Source organism: Protopterus annectens, chromosome 7.part1 (genome assembly GCF_019279795.1).
Source record: "Protopterus annectens isolate FY-2018-M chromosome 7.part1, PAN1.0, whole genome shotgun sequence".
In the NCBI taxonomy this organism is placed as follows: domain Eukaryota; kingdom Metazoa; phylum Chordata; order Ceratodontiformes; family Protopteridae; genus Protopterus; species Protopterus annectens.
Window position 1 is genome coordinate 177,248,575 of NC_056740.1, and position 15,978 is coordinate 177,264,552.

The window sequence follows — 15,978 nt, forward strand, 5'->3', positions numbered from 1 at the left end:
TAATTTTCTCATTAGTTGTTCTCTCATGCCACATCTTTCTTTTAAATATATTTATTAATTTTACAGTGACACAAGTATACATTCATTTTTAAAACAAACCTTTTCCCTTTGTACACCATTCTACAAATGTTTTTGTTTGTACAATTATGTAGCATTGTCCTGCCTTTCCATCAGTCTTCCTGAACATTATTCTGAATTGTGCCTCCTCTTTTTGGGATTTGCACTCTCAACTTCTGTGCCATTTTTTTCTGTTACTGAGAATTCTGGTTTTGAATATCCATTAAAAAACTTCTGCATTTATAGGCCAGCCTTATTGCAAACTCTGTCCATACATTTGGTCTCATAAACTTAGACAAAATACCAAAAATCACAGCTTGCAAACAAAATATATTACAAAATGGTACTTCCGTAACAGATGCAATTCTGCATCTTCACTTATCCTGAAACATTAAAATACTCACTGCAAAGAACCATTTTAAATTTAACAGGCAAGAAAACAGAGCAGCACACAGCCACGTTTAACATTCAGACATACTTAATTTCTTACCTTAAGAATTCTGAACAAAGTCAAAAAATAATGGGGGAGGGTATCAAAACCGTAGATTTTTAAATAAAGCAGAACATACTTCGCTTCAACAGCCATTGAACAAGAAGCAGGATAAATTGTAATGTCTGGCATTACTGGCTAATGACATACAAGAACGATCAAAAATTTCTCTGAAGAGCAGGACAAAAATCAGTGACAGTGACCAGAGTTCAGGAGAGATGAGAGAGGTGTATTCAGAGTATCATCCCCACCTATTCAGCTGCCCCAGAGTGGGGCATTCCTTACTGAACGTGAGGTTTCTCCAGGGCATGTTGCACCTCACAGTAATACAGAGTACCTAGCTAAGTAGGACACTTTGGCGTTTCAGATCATGTATCGCAATTTTCTGAGTGATTATGAGAAAACATAAACGTTTATTTCCTGAAAGCTATTTTCTCGCAAAATACAGCTACTCAAATTAAGAAACCCCTGGAAAAAAAAAAACAGAGCTTCAAACAATTCATTGACAATTACCAGCTGGCACACTGATGTACACACCCTACAAAACCAAACAGTGCAACAGAGATTAGTGAGACGTACGGGTTTACCACCCATTTACGAAACACACAGTGTAAGAACACTGTTAAATATAATGTACACACACATTCACTCAGAAAATATATTTAAAAAGTACACCCTCAGACGCATTAATTTCTACGACATGGAGACTACTACCCAACGGCATCCGCGAATTTAACAGAAAAAAATACTTAAAAAAAAAGGGAACTTAATCCAAATATGATGCAGGACCGCCGGAATTTAGTAAAAAAACTACATTCTAAGCTATCAGCAAACATATTCGAAACAACTTATTATCAAGTAAACAAATAAAATGCTAGATTTCATTTGAGCAATAATAATCATCATACACCATCTACACCAAACAAGTAAACAAATACAATGCTGGATATTTAACCTCTAATAATCATAAACCACCTGCACCAAACATATCCATGTACTTGTTGCTGTGCGTTTACACGTAGGGCGCATTTTGCATACGTCACAGTGGGCGTACGGTATCCTGAGAGCAAAGCAGGTCTCGGTGGAATGCTTTTGTAGCTAAACCTAGGTGCCTACTGTAAGTGTCATTTATCATTTTTACATTTTTCTACGCCCAGTTGTTTTACACTTGTGTTCTAGGGAGTGGTACGTCTGTTACTGTTTTACAGTCATTTTGTCCTTTAAGCGGTGGTGGGCATATGTTATCTACTCATGTGGGGCTTTTTTGAGTTCTCATCATATTACGGTTTCGCCCTGCAAACCTGGTTTGGAGAAGCTACAGAGCTCATAATTCTGCCCCCATGTATTCGTCTTACCTTGCCCGGAGGTGGGAGTAGCGCGTCAAGCAGCAGGTTGTTTGCTTTTTCCTGAATGCTTGCTGTGCTCTGTCCCTGGTATCTTTCTCCGATGCTGCTGTTCTGTTTTGATTTGAGAACTTTCCTTTAGATCTGACTTCATTATTGAAAACATGCACATTAGAAACATAATAACAATGTGTAGGATGCATGGAGGTGTTCAGTTGTCTAGTAGAATTCCAGAATGTTGGTTTTCTCGGCCAGTCTTTGGCTTAATTCAGAACTGGCAGTTGGAAAAAAAGATGTGCTTATCCACTTAGCGTTTGCTCCTGCTTTCCAGTGTTTTAGAAGGGCGGTTGTTCCATACTCTGTCGTTTTCTGCTGTTTGCATTGTGGAGTTTAGCAAGCTGTAATTTATTTTTTTATTGTGCCTCCTTAAGATGTTGCATTTTGTAGCAACTTCGACTATTTGGTCATTTCCCACCTCTGCGGATTGCATGGGCTACATATTCACGGCACCTGCTGCGTGTCTCACCTGTTTGCTGTAAACTCGTGCATAAAAAGAGTAGTTAACCAACAGTTTTTAAGTGCAAACATGATGTAAGCCCTGTACTTAACATCCCTGGGATGTATTTAAAGACTAGATCGCATGAACCCTCAGTCTAATAACTTAATTTTAGAAGTGTTTTAAGAGGGCAAAATAAGTGTACATTGAATGTGTTCAGCTTAATATAGTTTCACTTTGCTTATCTGTTAAAAACAGTAACTGTCTAAAATACAAAATCGTCTGTCATTCTCGTCGGAGTTGGTACTTTATAAAACGTTTGCTTTTTATTATTGAAAGTTCTGTTGAAACTTGACGAGTTTTTTTTTGGGGGGGGGGGGGGGCATTTGGCACTGCATGGCGAAGACCTGTTAAAAAGTTTGTGAACTGGGACTGCTTATAGTAAATTTAAGTAATTTTTTAAAGTATTTGGCCACACACCTGAATTAAAACATACTAACGCTTTATTATTAAATTGTCTTGGTTTACTTTGGTGATAGAATGCATGCCTGTTCTATGTGTATCTTGTGGCTTTCTCGGGATTTGTTATATAGTATGATTTTACTGTTACCTTGCTTTTTGTAGGTTGTCTAAATCTCATCTTTTCTGGGCACATCAGCCTTGGCTCCTTGAAGTGAGAATTATGTTGGAAGTGGGAGTGCATCTCACTGCAGTATATGTTAATACTGTATTGGAGTGATAAATGAGGATACGTAATTGTAGTGGAGACTGTAGCATGTATGTCTTGTTTTTGACAGTTATTCATCATTCATGCTATGTTTTACTTTTTATATGTTGATATTTTAGTTGTGAAATATTTTGTGTGGGGGGGCTATATGGCTGTATTTTTCATGGGTTTTAGTGCATGTGAGAATTTAATTTTCTGTTAGAATATGAATTTTTGAGGAACTACAGTAGAAGAAATTTAGTATTTTTAATAGTTATAGAAAAAAAAATGTAAGAATCTTTTATTTATCTCCAAGGAAATTAGTTTACTAAGTTTGACGTTCTTAAAGGAATTAAGATATAATATTCTAAAATAAATTGGAAATAAATATAAATAACGTATGTATGTCCAGTTTGGTGGAATAGGGCCCTGTTGCAGATAACTGTATGCTGACGTGTGTGTGTGTATGTGTGTGTGTGTGTGTGTGTGTGTGTGTGTGTGTGTGTGTGTATATATATATATATATATATATGTGTGTGTGTATATGTGTATATATATATATATATATATATATATATATATATGTGTGTGTGTATATGTGTATATATATATATATGTGTGTGTGTATATATATATATATATATATATATATATATATATATATATATATATATATATATATATATATATATATATATTGCGCACACATGGTTTTGTTTAAAAAGAAAGATTGTTTGGTATCCTATTTATTTATTTATTTCTATACTTGATTTTTATTTCAGAGTAAGATATGAGCATTTTTTAATGTTGTGAACTTCACAATAATTTTCTGCTACTACAAATATAGTGCATGCCCTGTGTATATTTGCATAGCACATTTTTATTTTACATGTTGCAAACGTTATTGAGCAGTATAGTATGGTGGACAAAAAAGACTTTTTTTGTATCGTTTGTCTTTTTAGGTCATTTGATTAGAGTTTCATAATAGAAAGGTATTTTTTTCAAAATATATGCTTAGTGAAACAATTTAATATGGGCAAACCAGAACTGGTGTAATTCAGCATACCCACATCATAACAACTTTTTCATTTCACAATTCATCACAATTCCTCTGAGCTGCCTTAGTCTGCCAAGGAGCCATTGCCTGGCTGGTAAGTCCCCTCACAACAATCCCTTGGGGCTGTCTGGCCTGTGGAAGGTCTATCTGAAGAGTCCTGTGACCCCCCCCCCACACACACACACACACACTTATCTTGGCCTCCCTTCCCTTTCTTGTCTTCTGCCACAGAAGGGAGGAATATTCCTCTCTTCCACCAGCATGTCATTCTGTCCTAAGTTGATGTCCTTCAAAGCTAAACCTGCTTGCAGTTCCTTATAAAAAATCCCCAAACCTTCTTCAGATAAATGAACCCCATCCTTACCATATCTGTCTGGCCACTAGACCCGAATGCCAGTGTGAGGAATGTACAACCCATTAATGTCCCGTAACACTTTATCCATAGAATTATTATTTTTCCGTCTCATTCTTAAACAGCTTTAATGGACCTAGCCCCCCTCCATTTCTTTCTCTGTACCACTTCTGACCAACAAATAATAGCTTGTGGCCAGCATTCATACACGCAATATACCTCTTGGACCATCAAACCAATTAGATCTTTTATTGGATGTTGACAAATATCATTACCCCCTAGGTGCAATAAAAATGGCTGTAGGAGATTCATTGCTTCTTGCAGCTTGCCCTAAGATGGTGCCACCGCATTCCTGATACCCCAAACCAAACTGCTTTGCAAGAAGCTCGTTTTCCTCTTCCTTTTGGATGAGAAGACCCGCCTGCCTGGACAAAGCGATGGAGTCTCCGAATGAAAGAATGGCCCACTATCTAGATTCATTGTTGATCCAAAGATGTGCGAGCTGAAATACAAAGGACAAGAGTTAAAGCCGTTTACACCTTACATAGCCTTTATAAGCATTGGACTTCCACTTGCCCATCCTCATAATGTTGGCGTGTGAAGCTCCCATTGTGTGTGCATATGAGACTGCACCTATTTGAAAGGAATGTAATTTATATTTATCTGAGTCTAGGCCACTCAGCTTAATTGCCTCCTTTAAAACTGCTCTCACCTGATAGTGTGTCAGTGGTTCATCTTGTTGATGACAAAAGAATGGACCATCTAACCTATCCCTATAGTTGCGGTACTCTAGTAGCACTTTAGTCAAGTCCCATTCTAAACCCTTTGGGGTAACCACACTTACTCAGTGACCTTTGCCTTCTTGATCCATTTTGGATTTAACCACATAAACCCAAGTGCCCTTCCCAAGCAAATGTACATGTGCCAGTGATTCTTTGTTTGGATGAACAATTTTGGATCATCTAAATGCCCCACAAAATGCCAGCCTAAATAATCCTACCTCGTAAGAAGAAAAACAAACATTTGGCCCTGCAAGCCACAGTTCTTAAAAACAAGTCTTGGCTGGGTGGTTTGACTTACCACATGCCAGGCATTGATGCTTAAATCTACACTGAAACTGATTCTGACACTGACCAAAATTATACTGATAACACTTCCCAGCACCTCCATCCGTTCTAGCCCATTGACCCCAAATTGCTGGTCATTCCAAACTTATAAGAATTATACCAGCTTTGGTTAGCCGGAAAAACACAATCTGTTGTTGCTGCATCTCCACTAATATCAAACCAGCACAGCAAACCCAAATCCATCCATGCTCGTGACCTCTCTGGGAACGATTGTCTCATCCTTCTGTAATCTTCATCATACCTTGACCACTTATGTCCCCCATAAGCAAAGCACATGGTGGTCACTCTGTTAAAATGTGTCCACATGTCCTTGCTTTGCCAGGGCACGTATCTTCTAAAATTTGCACATAAATCAAATATCCAATCACCCAGTTTTCCCATGTTCTCCTAATAATCGAATAGCCAATCACCCAGTTCTCCCATGTTCTTCTAATACTCGAATAGCCAATCACCCAGTTTTCCCATGTTCACCTAATAGCTAATTTCCTTTTTGGCTACTGAATGTTCTGCCCTGCCATCCTTATCCTTTTCCTTTTCTGTCCACAAAATCCCCATTTGCAATCTGTTGTTTCACTCAAATGGAAACCTAGAGAAAATGTAAAGTAACTGCACCATAGTAATTATCATGATCTGTATCCCCCTCCCCCCTTCATTTGTAGTCTGACCATTCCCCCTTGTTGCTGTAATTTGTCCTCCTCCACTTTCCCCTTGAGTTGTGCTACCAAGGCCCCAATTTGGTCTAAAATGTCTTTATTAGGTTGGTGCAACCTTTCACTTGCTACTGAACCCCTCACTGCCCCTACTATACCCAAGTCCTTTGACACTTGTTTTTCCTGAAACTCAACCATACACCCTGCAGTGCACTGACTCCGTGAACTCACTTGACTTACCTCGCAACTATCAGTAGACTGAGATTCATATCCCATTACTTCATTATCCTGGAAAAATCCTTGCCTTTGTAACCACTTCAAAAACTTCTGATCACCAGTAAACTCATTTGTACCTTCCTTTTTGTCATCCCTCTTGCGTTTTTTGCATTTTCTTCTTCTTCTTATGTTTGCCAGCTTTCTCAACCTTCCTATCCTTGCCATCCTCTTTCTTGCTGCCTCCTTTTAAAGCTTGGGACCCTGTGCTGGGTCCTGCTTGATGGTCAGGAGACAGGTTACTCGCAGGCTGAACATGAACTGCTTGAGGCACCTGCCTTGACCCCATTGTCTGACGGAATAGATCCTCCCTTTTAGGCTCAACATGGCCTGCATTTGTGCTTGCATTTGATGATCCATCTAATTAGTGAAACGCAAAAAAAAATTCACTGTTGGCCTGTGCTGTTTTTTGTGTTATTATTATTAATAGGTCTTACCATGTGACTACCCATGAGCCTCAACTCACAGGTCCTACTGGATAACTATTCACAGGCCATAGCTAACCAGCCCTTCCATGCGACAACCTTTTAAGGCCTTGGCTGCAGGCCTTGCCATGTGACTCCCCAGTTAGTCCCTGCCGAGAGCATACTCTCAGGCCTCACCTCATAGGCCGTGCTGCATGACTGCTCTCAGGCCTCAGCAAGAAGCTTTGTCATATGACTACACCTAAGCCTTGGTTCAGAGGAAGACAGCCGTGCCATGTATTGGCCCAGGACCTTCTGAACTAAAATCGGAGCAATGCGCCACTACGCCACTGAGCTCATGACTACTCTGAGCTCCAAGGAATATGTCCTTGATTTACAAGAATTTCCTTTGTTCTGACTGAAGTTCGAGCTCTTTCTTAATCACACTTAACCTGCTGGAATACCCTTAATAATTTATAACCATAGGTAAAGTTACGGATCACTTTAGTTACAGTTACTGACTACCTTAGTTATAAGTATAACTTCATTTAGTTACAGTCACTTTAGGTTCATAGGTAGGTACTAGGCTATTGGCCCTAGGGCCTATATAAGCCTAGCCAAACAGTACCCTGGCTTTTGCCACCCAAGAAAATTATTTTCCTGTGCTCTTGTCAAGCAGAGCCACAGAAGTGATCCCCGGGGTGAATTTCCTCTCTCCCATCCAATCATTAAGATTTTTCTTGAAGCGTGCAAATGAGGAGCTTTGTTTGGTATAGATAGGTAGTTTGTTCCAGAGTATGTGAAGTTGCTGAGACAGGAATCTATCCCTCCAGTATGTTCTGTTTATTGTGATGGCAAGGTTTAGGTCCCTAGAGCGTGTAGCTCGGTGGGATTGGGATTTCTTTACATGAAGCATGTCCAACAGCACTGGGTTTGACATAGCTTTGTATGTTAGGCAGAGATCGCCTCTGAGTAGGCGATATGCGACAGAGTAAAGCTGGAGTTTTTTTGAGACGGTCTGTGTAGGGCATCTGTTTGAGGCTGGTAATCCTCTTTGTGAGGTATTTCTGTGGCCTTTTCAGTTGTAGATGTCTTGTGAGGTATATACCAAAAGGGGCGTTGTACTCTATAATGGGTCTAATGAGGGATGAGTAGAGGGGAACAATGACCTCTTTTTTTTCCTGGATGAGAAACCTTTTGTGATGAGGTGTGCCATGTAGAAGGATTTCCTGACTACTGTGGCAATGTGATTATTAAAGGAGAGATTACTGTCCACCTGTGTCCCAAGGTCTCTTATCACACTTTTGGTGTTAAGTGGACTACCGCCTATGTGGTAGTTCATGGGTACAGAGTTTTTATCAAAAGGGATGACAGTGCACTTTTTGGCATTGAGCTTGAGGCCATGGCTTTGACACCAGGCATCTGTCTCAGTGAGGCCCTTTTGTAGGATGTCCACATTAAGAGATTTGATTATGGCTCCTAGTTTGCAGTCATCTGCGAACTTTGTTAGCCAAAGACCTTCCGTGTTAGCCTGCTTTTCAGAGTAGTAGATACCAAACAGGAGAGGACCTAGGACTGAACCCTGTGGTACTCCACTTGTCACTGGTCTGAAGTTGGATTTAGTCTGCTACTTTCACAGTGTGGGTTGGGTCAGTGAGCCAGTTGGCAACCCATCTTGTGACATAGGGATTTATACCTAGTTTAGTGAGTTTGTCTATAATTCCAGAGTGGGGGATGGTGTTGAAAGCCTTGGCAAGATCTAGATAGACTGTGTGTACCACCTTACCCTCCTCTACAGCTTTGGTGACCACTTCAATGAAGTCTATCAGGTTAAGGAGACATGATCTGCCTTTTACAAACCCGAACTCTGTAGGGTCCAGAGTTTGGCGATTACCAATGTCATTGTTTATAAGTTCCATGATGATATGCTCCATAGCCTTGCAGACCAAGCTCGTCAGGCTAATGGGGTGGTACTTCCCAGGGCCTGTGGTGGCTCCCCCTTTGTGGATTGGGATAACCATTGCTGTGCGCCATTCAGTGGGCACAAAGCCTGAGGTGAGGCTATGATTGAATATGGTACTTGGGTGGGATGCCAGTTTGTCCTGTAGTTCATGTACAATGCAACCTGGGATGTTGTCAGGTCCCATGGATGCTGTGTTCTTGGCTTTGGAGAGTGTTTTTTTTTTTTTTTAACCTGTGCAGCCGTGATTACAGGTACTTTGCATTCTTCCGGTATAGAGATGGGCCCTGTAGGGGACGAGAGAGGGCTAAAGTTAGCACTGAACCTATCTGCCAGGATGTTGGCAATATCAGTTGGTTCTGTATATTTAGTGCCATTGTGCTGTAACTCAGAGCAGATCTGAGTGTTGCCATTGAGATTATTGACATAGCTGTAGAATGCTTTGTGGTTGTCTTTAGAATCGGTGGCCTTTTGTTTTCGTAACTAGCTGTAGAGGATTTTATGAGGGATCTCAGCTTCTTACTGAGGCTGACCATGGAGTTCTTCCAATCATGGGATTTTACTCTTTTTTTTTTTTTTGCACCACTTTTTCTTCTGTTGTAGAGTTTGTTTATAGCAGGGACCACCAGATTGGCTTCCTTTTTTTGGAGGATAGCATCTTGATTCTGTTAGGGATTGCACGATCCCAAGTGCAACTGTATAGGATTCAGCAGTTGTCTCTACTGTCCGTCAACATGGATGCCGTTAAGTTTGCCACTTCTGTCTTAAGAAGCGTGAAGTTGGCTTTGGAGAAATTTTTTACGGTGGTTTCCCTAATGGGGGGTGGAGCTGGGATGTGGATGTCTAGGGTGATTTGCTTGTGGATGGATCTGACCAATGAGGAATTGACCTCTGGTGTGAACACCGATTGCCCATGTTGGTAATGACCAGGTCTAGGATATTGCTGCCCCTGGTGGAGGTGTGGATAAGCTGATCCAAGGCATTAGAATTTATGAATTCCAGAAAACGTTGAGCACAAGAGTTGGTACATGAGTAGTTTTCCCAGTTAATGGTGAGGTTGTTGAAATCGCCCATAATTAGGGTGTTAGGTTGTACCCTAATATTTTCCAGTGTATCAAGAAATGAGTGGGAATCCTGGGGGCATGGTGGGGGATCTGTAACAAGCTACAATTTGCATTGCGGTCTTGCCCAGAGTTAGTTGCACTTGGATAATCTCAGATGCATTATGCTGAGCAACTAGCCTGGAGGTGTGGATATCCTTAGTGAATATGGACATGCCTCCGCCTTTAGTGCTTCGGTCCAAGTTAGGTGGCCGAAAGGTGTGGTATGAATTATAGCCTGGTAATGAAGGAGTGCTCTCTGGAGCCTTGAACCAGGTCTCTGTCACTGCACAGATGTCGATGTTCTCCATTTTAAGGAGTGGCTCGAGTGAGTGCATTTTGAGGTTTAGACTTCTAGCATTGAGTAGCATTACCCTCAGATTTTGCTTGCTTGTACCTGTTACGGTGGTGAATTTCTCATTTGAATCTTGCCTAAAAAAGGCACTATAGGGGTGGCAAGAGCCTTAGCCAATATCCAGAATCCCAAGGGCGACAGGTGCAGGCCATCTCTGGCAAAGTATCGTGGTTTGTCGATCATGTCATCCCAGGCAGACAGGTACTGGATCCCCTTAGAATGACACCAGAAGCTTGGGCAATTGTTGAAGTCAATCATTTTGTCCTTGTACTGTGTATCATTCTGGGTGATGGCAGGATGCTACTCAGGGCTAGGGTCATACCTGTCTGGGCTACAAGATCAGAAAGCTCCTCCATGTCTCTTTTCATGTAGTCCAGGGAGGTACATCTCAGGTCATTCACACCAACATGGACAATGACAGAGTCATATTTGTACTTGCTGTGGAGTGACCTGAGTGCATGCGTTATGTGGCAGATCCTGGCACCTGACAGGCAGCTGACAGTGACTTTCTCCTTGTTTAGCCTGGTGAGTGGAACATCAGTGTGCCTGACTATAGAGTCACCTATGACTAGAGTGTTAGGTACGTTATGCCTTACGGGCTGTGGTTGAGTGGCACACTGAGTTTGTGGGCTATGTGTCATTTGGGTTGTGTTGGAGGGTGGAGGCTGCTTACTTTTCTGCTGTGGAGGTCCGTGTTGCTTGGGTAGATATTTTTTTTGAGAGCCTCCACGAATGTAGGTGTGTGTTTTGTGTTTCTGTGTGTGTTTTTGTGGTGTAGGTTTTGAGGGACTATGTGATGAGTGTGGTGTGGTGCAAGTGTTTACCTTCTCTTGACTGTCTAGTCCAGTCTTGGGTGAAGAGAGCTTTGCTTCCAGTTTGGTTGTGCATCTCTCACAGGTTGTAGTGTTGGGTGGTAGGAGGAGAGGGTTGTCTGTGTACATGAGGCAATTGCTGCATTGCCCCAAGATGCCCAGATTCATCAGGTAGACAGGAGAAAACATCTGGAGCTGACCCTTAGATATGCCTGGATAGGTGCTTATTTATTAAGTACTAAAAACTGTTTTCCTCTAGATAAGTAATGAAAGTTGAGTGCTGTAGTAATTTGTAGCCTATTTAGTGCCTACAATGAGTTCTGAACAAGTGCTGAGCTCAAAGAAACAGATTTGAGTGCTGAAACTAGAAAACTGGCTAGTTCTAAGAAACAAAATTAAGCTAGGCTCCCCTCCAACACAGAAAGGCCTGGGGGCTCAGAAGCTTACAAACGGTCCTGGATACAGCAAATCTGTATCTGGGTTGGGAGGGTGGTCTAATGGTTAAGGTGTTTGCCTTACAAACACAAGATACAGGGTTTGAATCTCACAGGGGATAACTGGCTAGGCTTAAAATGGCTGGCAAGAGCAGTTAGCCTAGTACTAACCTATGAACCTATGAACCTATGGACTAGACAACTTATAGGAAAGGCAGGAAACAAGCTTAGAATTTTTTTTTTTTTGTAAAGTGGAAAGGAGGAGCGGAAGCTAACTGGGTTGGCCTTCTCAAATGTTCTCCCTGGAATAGGTAGGATGAGGTAATGACACTAGACTGGGAGGAGTGTCCCAGATCAAATTTACAGTAGGGGTGGGCAACTGCAAAGCCACCAAGTATAAAAACAGGATACCAAGAGGGAGGGAGGGTGAGAAACAAAAATCAGAATAAACAAACCCAACCAGATGCTTAACAATTGTAGAAAATTCTACTTATGGGTGGGCGTTCGAAAGACATGTGTAAATGGGCATGTCTAGGTTGAACGTTGAGCTGGCACCTCGGCGTTCGTGAAAATCTACTGCCAATCATTAGCGGTCCGGAGTTCCGCTGTGGTGACCCCTAACTGGGAAAAGCCGAAAGACAACAACAACCTCACACACAGTGAGTAAAATAAAAGTGCTATAAATAACTCAGAAATAAGCAAAAAACAGGACACTTAATGTTATATATCTCAGATTCGTTAGCTCAGAGCCCTTCTTCCGACTAGCTCAGTGTGAAATGGCAGAAACAGTTAGAAGTTGACTTCTTAAGTAACAAAGTTGAAACCTGAAACAACTTTGAAAAAAAAGCTTGACAGAACCAGTGAGGTGCTTATTGTGCTAGGATCACAGCCTACTTTAGCTAGTATCACAGACTACTCAGCTAGGCCAGACTACCGAGCTAGGTTCACTGACCACTGTATTATAATTACATGTTGCCTTGACTCTTAAATCTATAATTATTTGTTGTCCCATGTAACTAAAATAGTTTAAGGCAAAATGCCCTTGAATGCCCTCAGTTATTTCTGATTCTCTCAAAATGGCCCTGCCTTGTGGCTACTTTCCAGCCTCTGCTCACAGATCCTGCACTGTGACTACCTACAGGCCTCAGCTCACGGGCCCTAACATGTGTCTACCTGCAGGCTTCCTCTCATAGGCCCTGCCATGTGGCTATCTGTGGGCCTCAGTTGCAAGGCCCTGCCATGTGGCTAACTGTGGGCCTCAGTTGCAAGGCCCTGCCATGTGGCTAACTGCGGGCCTCGGCTCACAGGCCCTGCCATGTGGCTAACTGCAGGCCTCGGCTCACAGGCCCTGCCATGTGGCTAACTGCAGGCCTCTGCTCACAGGCCCTGCCATGTGGCTAACTGCAGGCCTCTGCTCACAGGCCCTGCCATGTGGCTAACTGCAGGCCTCTGCTCACAGGCCCTGCCATGTGGCTAACTGCAGGCCTCTGCTCACAGGCCCTGCCATGTGGCTAACTGCAGGCCTCGGCTCACAGGCCCTGCCATGTGGCTAACTGCAGGCCTCGGCTCACAGGCCCTGCCTTCTCTTTTTTAACTATGCTTTAATTCAGTCAGTACAAACCCTTGGTTAAAACTAATTAAAACCCTTTTGGTGTTCTAATTTCACTTGATACTTTACAGGTACCTTGGTTACTAACCTGCTTGTAGCACCGAAATACAGGCCTGCAAAACAAACATCCAATTGTAACACACCAAATCAATTCAACCTTACCCCACTTATCCAACTGCTTGCATGCCTTTAAGCACTCTACCCTAAGCATCCTATACCATTAAGTAATCATAATACAGATTTTTATAAGATAAATGCCACTAAAGCCTGTGATCAAATCAAAAACAAACAAAAAGGCCCCTACCTTGTTCTTAGATCACCCATGTAGTTCAAACACACACCAGTAATCCACAGATAAGATGATCAAACAAGCTGCCAAGGTAGAGATTGAAAAGACTGATTTGTTTTGTTACCAGCCTTTTCAATCCTTCCCCTGGACAGCCCAGCCCACCTCAGCTCTATCCTGACCCTACCTGTTCTCCTCTCCCCCCACTGAAACCTGAGTCTGTTGACCTGCCTCAGAAAAATGACTGCTTGCTGCGATTTGGCTTGCCAGCCATTTTCTAAGCCCAGTTGTTTTACACTTGTGCTGTAGGGAGTGGTACGTCTGTTACTCGGTCATTTTGTCCTTTAAGTGGTGGTGGGCATATGCTATCTACTCATGTTGGGCTTTTTTGAGTTCTCATCATATTACGGTTTCGCCCTGCAAACCTGGTTTGGAGAAGCTACAGAGCTCATAATTCTGCCCCCATGTATTCGTCTTACCTTGACCGGAGGTGGGAGTAGCGTGTCAAGCAGCAGGTTGTTTGCTTTTTCCTGAATGCTTGCTGTGCTCTGTCCCTGGTATCTTTCTCCGATGCTGCTGTGCTGTTTTGATATGAGAACTTTCCATCAGATCTGACTTCATTATTGAAAACATACACATTAGAAACATAATAAAAATATGTAGGATTCATGTAGGTGTTCAGTTGTCTAGTAGAATTCCAGAATGTTGGTTTTCTCTGCCAGTCTTTGGCTTAATTCAGAACTGGCAGTTGGAAAAAAAAGATGTGCTTATTCACTTCGCGTTTGCTCCTGCTTTCCAGTGTTTTAGAAAGGCGGTTGTTCCATACTCTGTCGTTTTCTGCTGTTTGCATTGATGTTGCATTTTGTAGCAACTTCGACTATTTGGTCATTTCCCACCTCTGCGGATTGCATAGGCTACATATTCACGGTACCTGCTGCGTATTTCACCTGTTTGCTGTAAACTCGTGCATAAAAAGAGTAGTTAACCAACAGTGTTAAGTGAAACATGATGTAAACCCTGTACTTAACATCCCTGGGATGTATTTAAAGAATGGATCTCATGAACCCTCCGTCTAATAACATAATTTTAGAAGTGTTTTAAGAGGGCAAAAGACGTGTACATTGAATGTGTCCAGCTTAATATGGTTTCACTTCACTTACCTGTTAAAGGTAATAAAAAAAAAAAACAAACAGTAACTGTCTAAATACAAAATCATCTGTCATTCTCGTCGGGGTTGGTACTTTATAAAACATTTGCTTTTTATTATTGAAAGTTCTCTCGAGTTTCTTTTTTGGGGGGTGTGGCATTTGGCACTGCAGGGCAAATACCAGTTAAAAAGTTTGTGAACTGGGACTGCTTATAATAAATTTAAGTTTTTAAAGTATTTGGCCACACACCTGAATTAAAACATACTAACGCTTTATTATTAAATTATGTAAGTGTCTTGGTTTACGTTGGTGGTAGAATGTATGGCTGTCCTCTTAATGTGTATCTTGTGGCTTTCTCGGGATTTGTTATATAGTATGATTTTACTGTTACCTTGCTTTTTGTAGGTTGTCTAAATCTCATCTTTTCTGGGCACATCAGCCTTGGCACCTTGGAGTGACAATTCTGTTGGAAATGGAGTGCATCTCACTGCAGTATATGTTAATACTGTATTGGAGTGATAAATGAAGATATGTAATTGTAGTGGAGACTGTAGCATGTATGTCTTGTTTTTGACATTAGTTATTCATCATTCATGCTATGTTTTACTTTTTTATATGTTAATATTTTAGTTGTGAAGTATTTTGGGTGGGGGGCTTTTTGTGGTGGTATAGTAACAGCTGTATTTTTCATGGGTTTTAGTGCATGTGAGAATTGAATTTTCTGTTAGAATATGAATATTTGAGGAACTACAGTAGAAGAAATTTAGTATTTTTAATAGTTATAGGAAAAAACCTGTAAGAATAGTTTATTTATCTCCAAGGAAATTAGTTTAGTAAGTATGATGTTCTTAAAGGAATTAAGATATATTATAAAATAAATAAATATAAATAATGTATGTATGTCCAGCTTGGTGGAATAGGGCCCTATATATGTATACACACACACACACACCACATAGATACATATGCCTAATAATATATATATGTGTGTGTATGTATGTCTCTTTCTTTCTTTCTCATATATACATACACACACATATTTATTTATTTTACATTTGTTGACCAGGATTGTCCGACTGAGCTGAAGAGGCCTTTTTCAGCATTGGCCCGGAGAGAAAAGCTCCAACATATTATACAATTTTCATTATAAATTAGCATTAAACAGCAATGTTACAGGATTATTGCAAGGCATTAAGTAACAATACAATGTTATACAGTGTCCGTAACCAGGAGCATAGCATAACTATTTCAAGATGTATAAAAAGAAATATGTCATTACGATGAGTACAGTTTTTGGGTAAGGGGTTACAAAAACCCAG

At 41.1% G+C, this 15,978-nt stretch overlaps 1 long non-coding RNA gene across 1 annotated transcript in view; it reads left to right on the plus strand.

The window, feature by feature from the left end:
* Positions 1–1,536: 1,536 nt before the first annotated feature.
* LOC122807672 overlaps positions 1,537–15,978 on the plus strand; it is a 575,220-nt gene continuing 560,778 nt past the window's right edge. The window contains exon 1 of the long non-coding RNA XR_006365713.1: positions 1,537–1,664. This is a non-coding gene — a long non-coding RNA (uncharacterized LOC122807672). The remainder of the gene's footprint in view (positions 1,665–15,978) is intronic.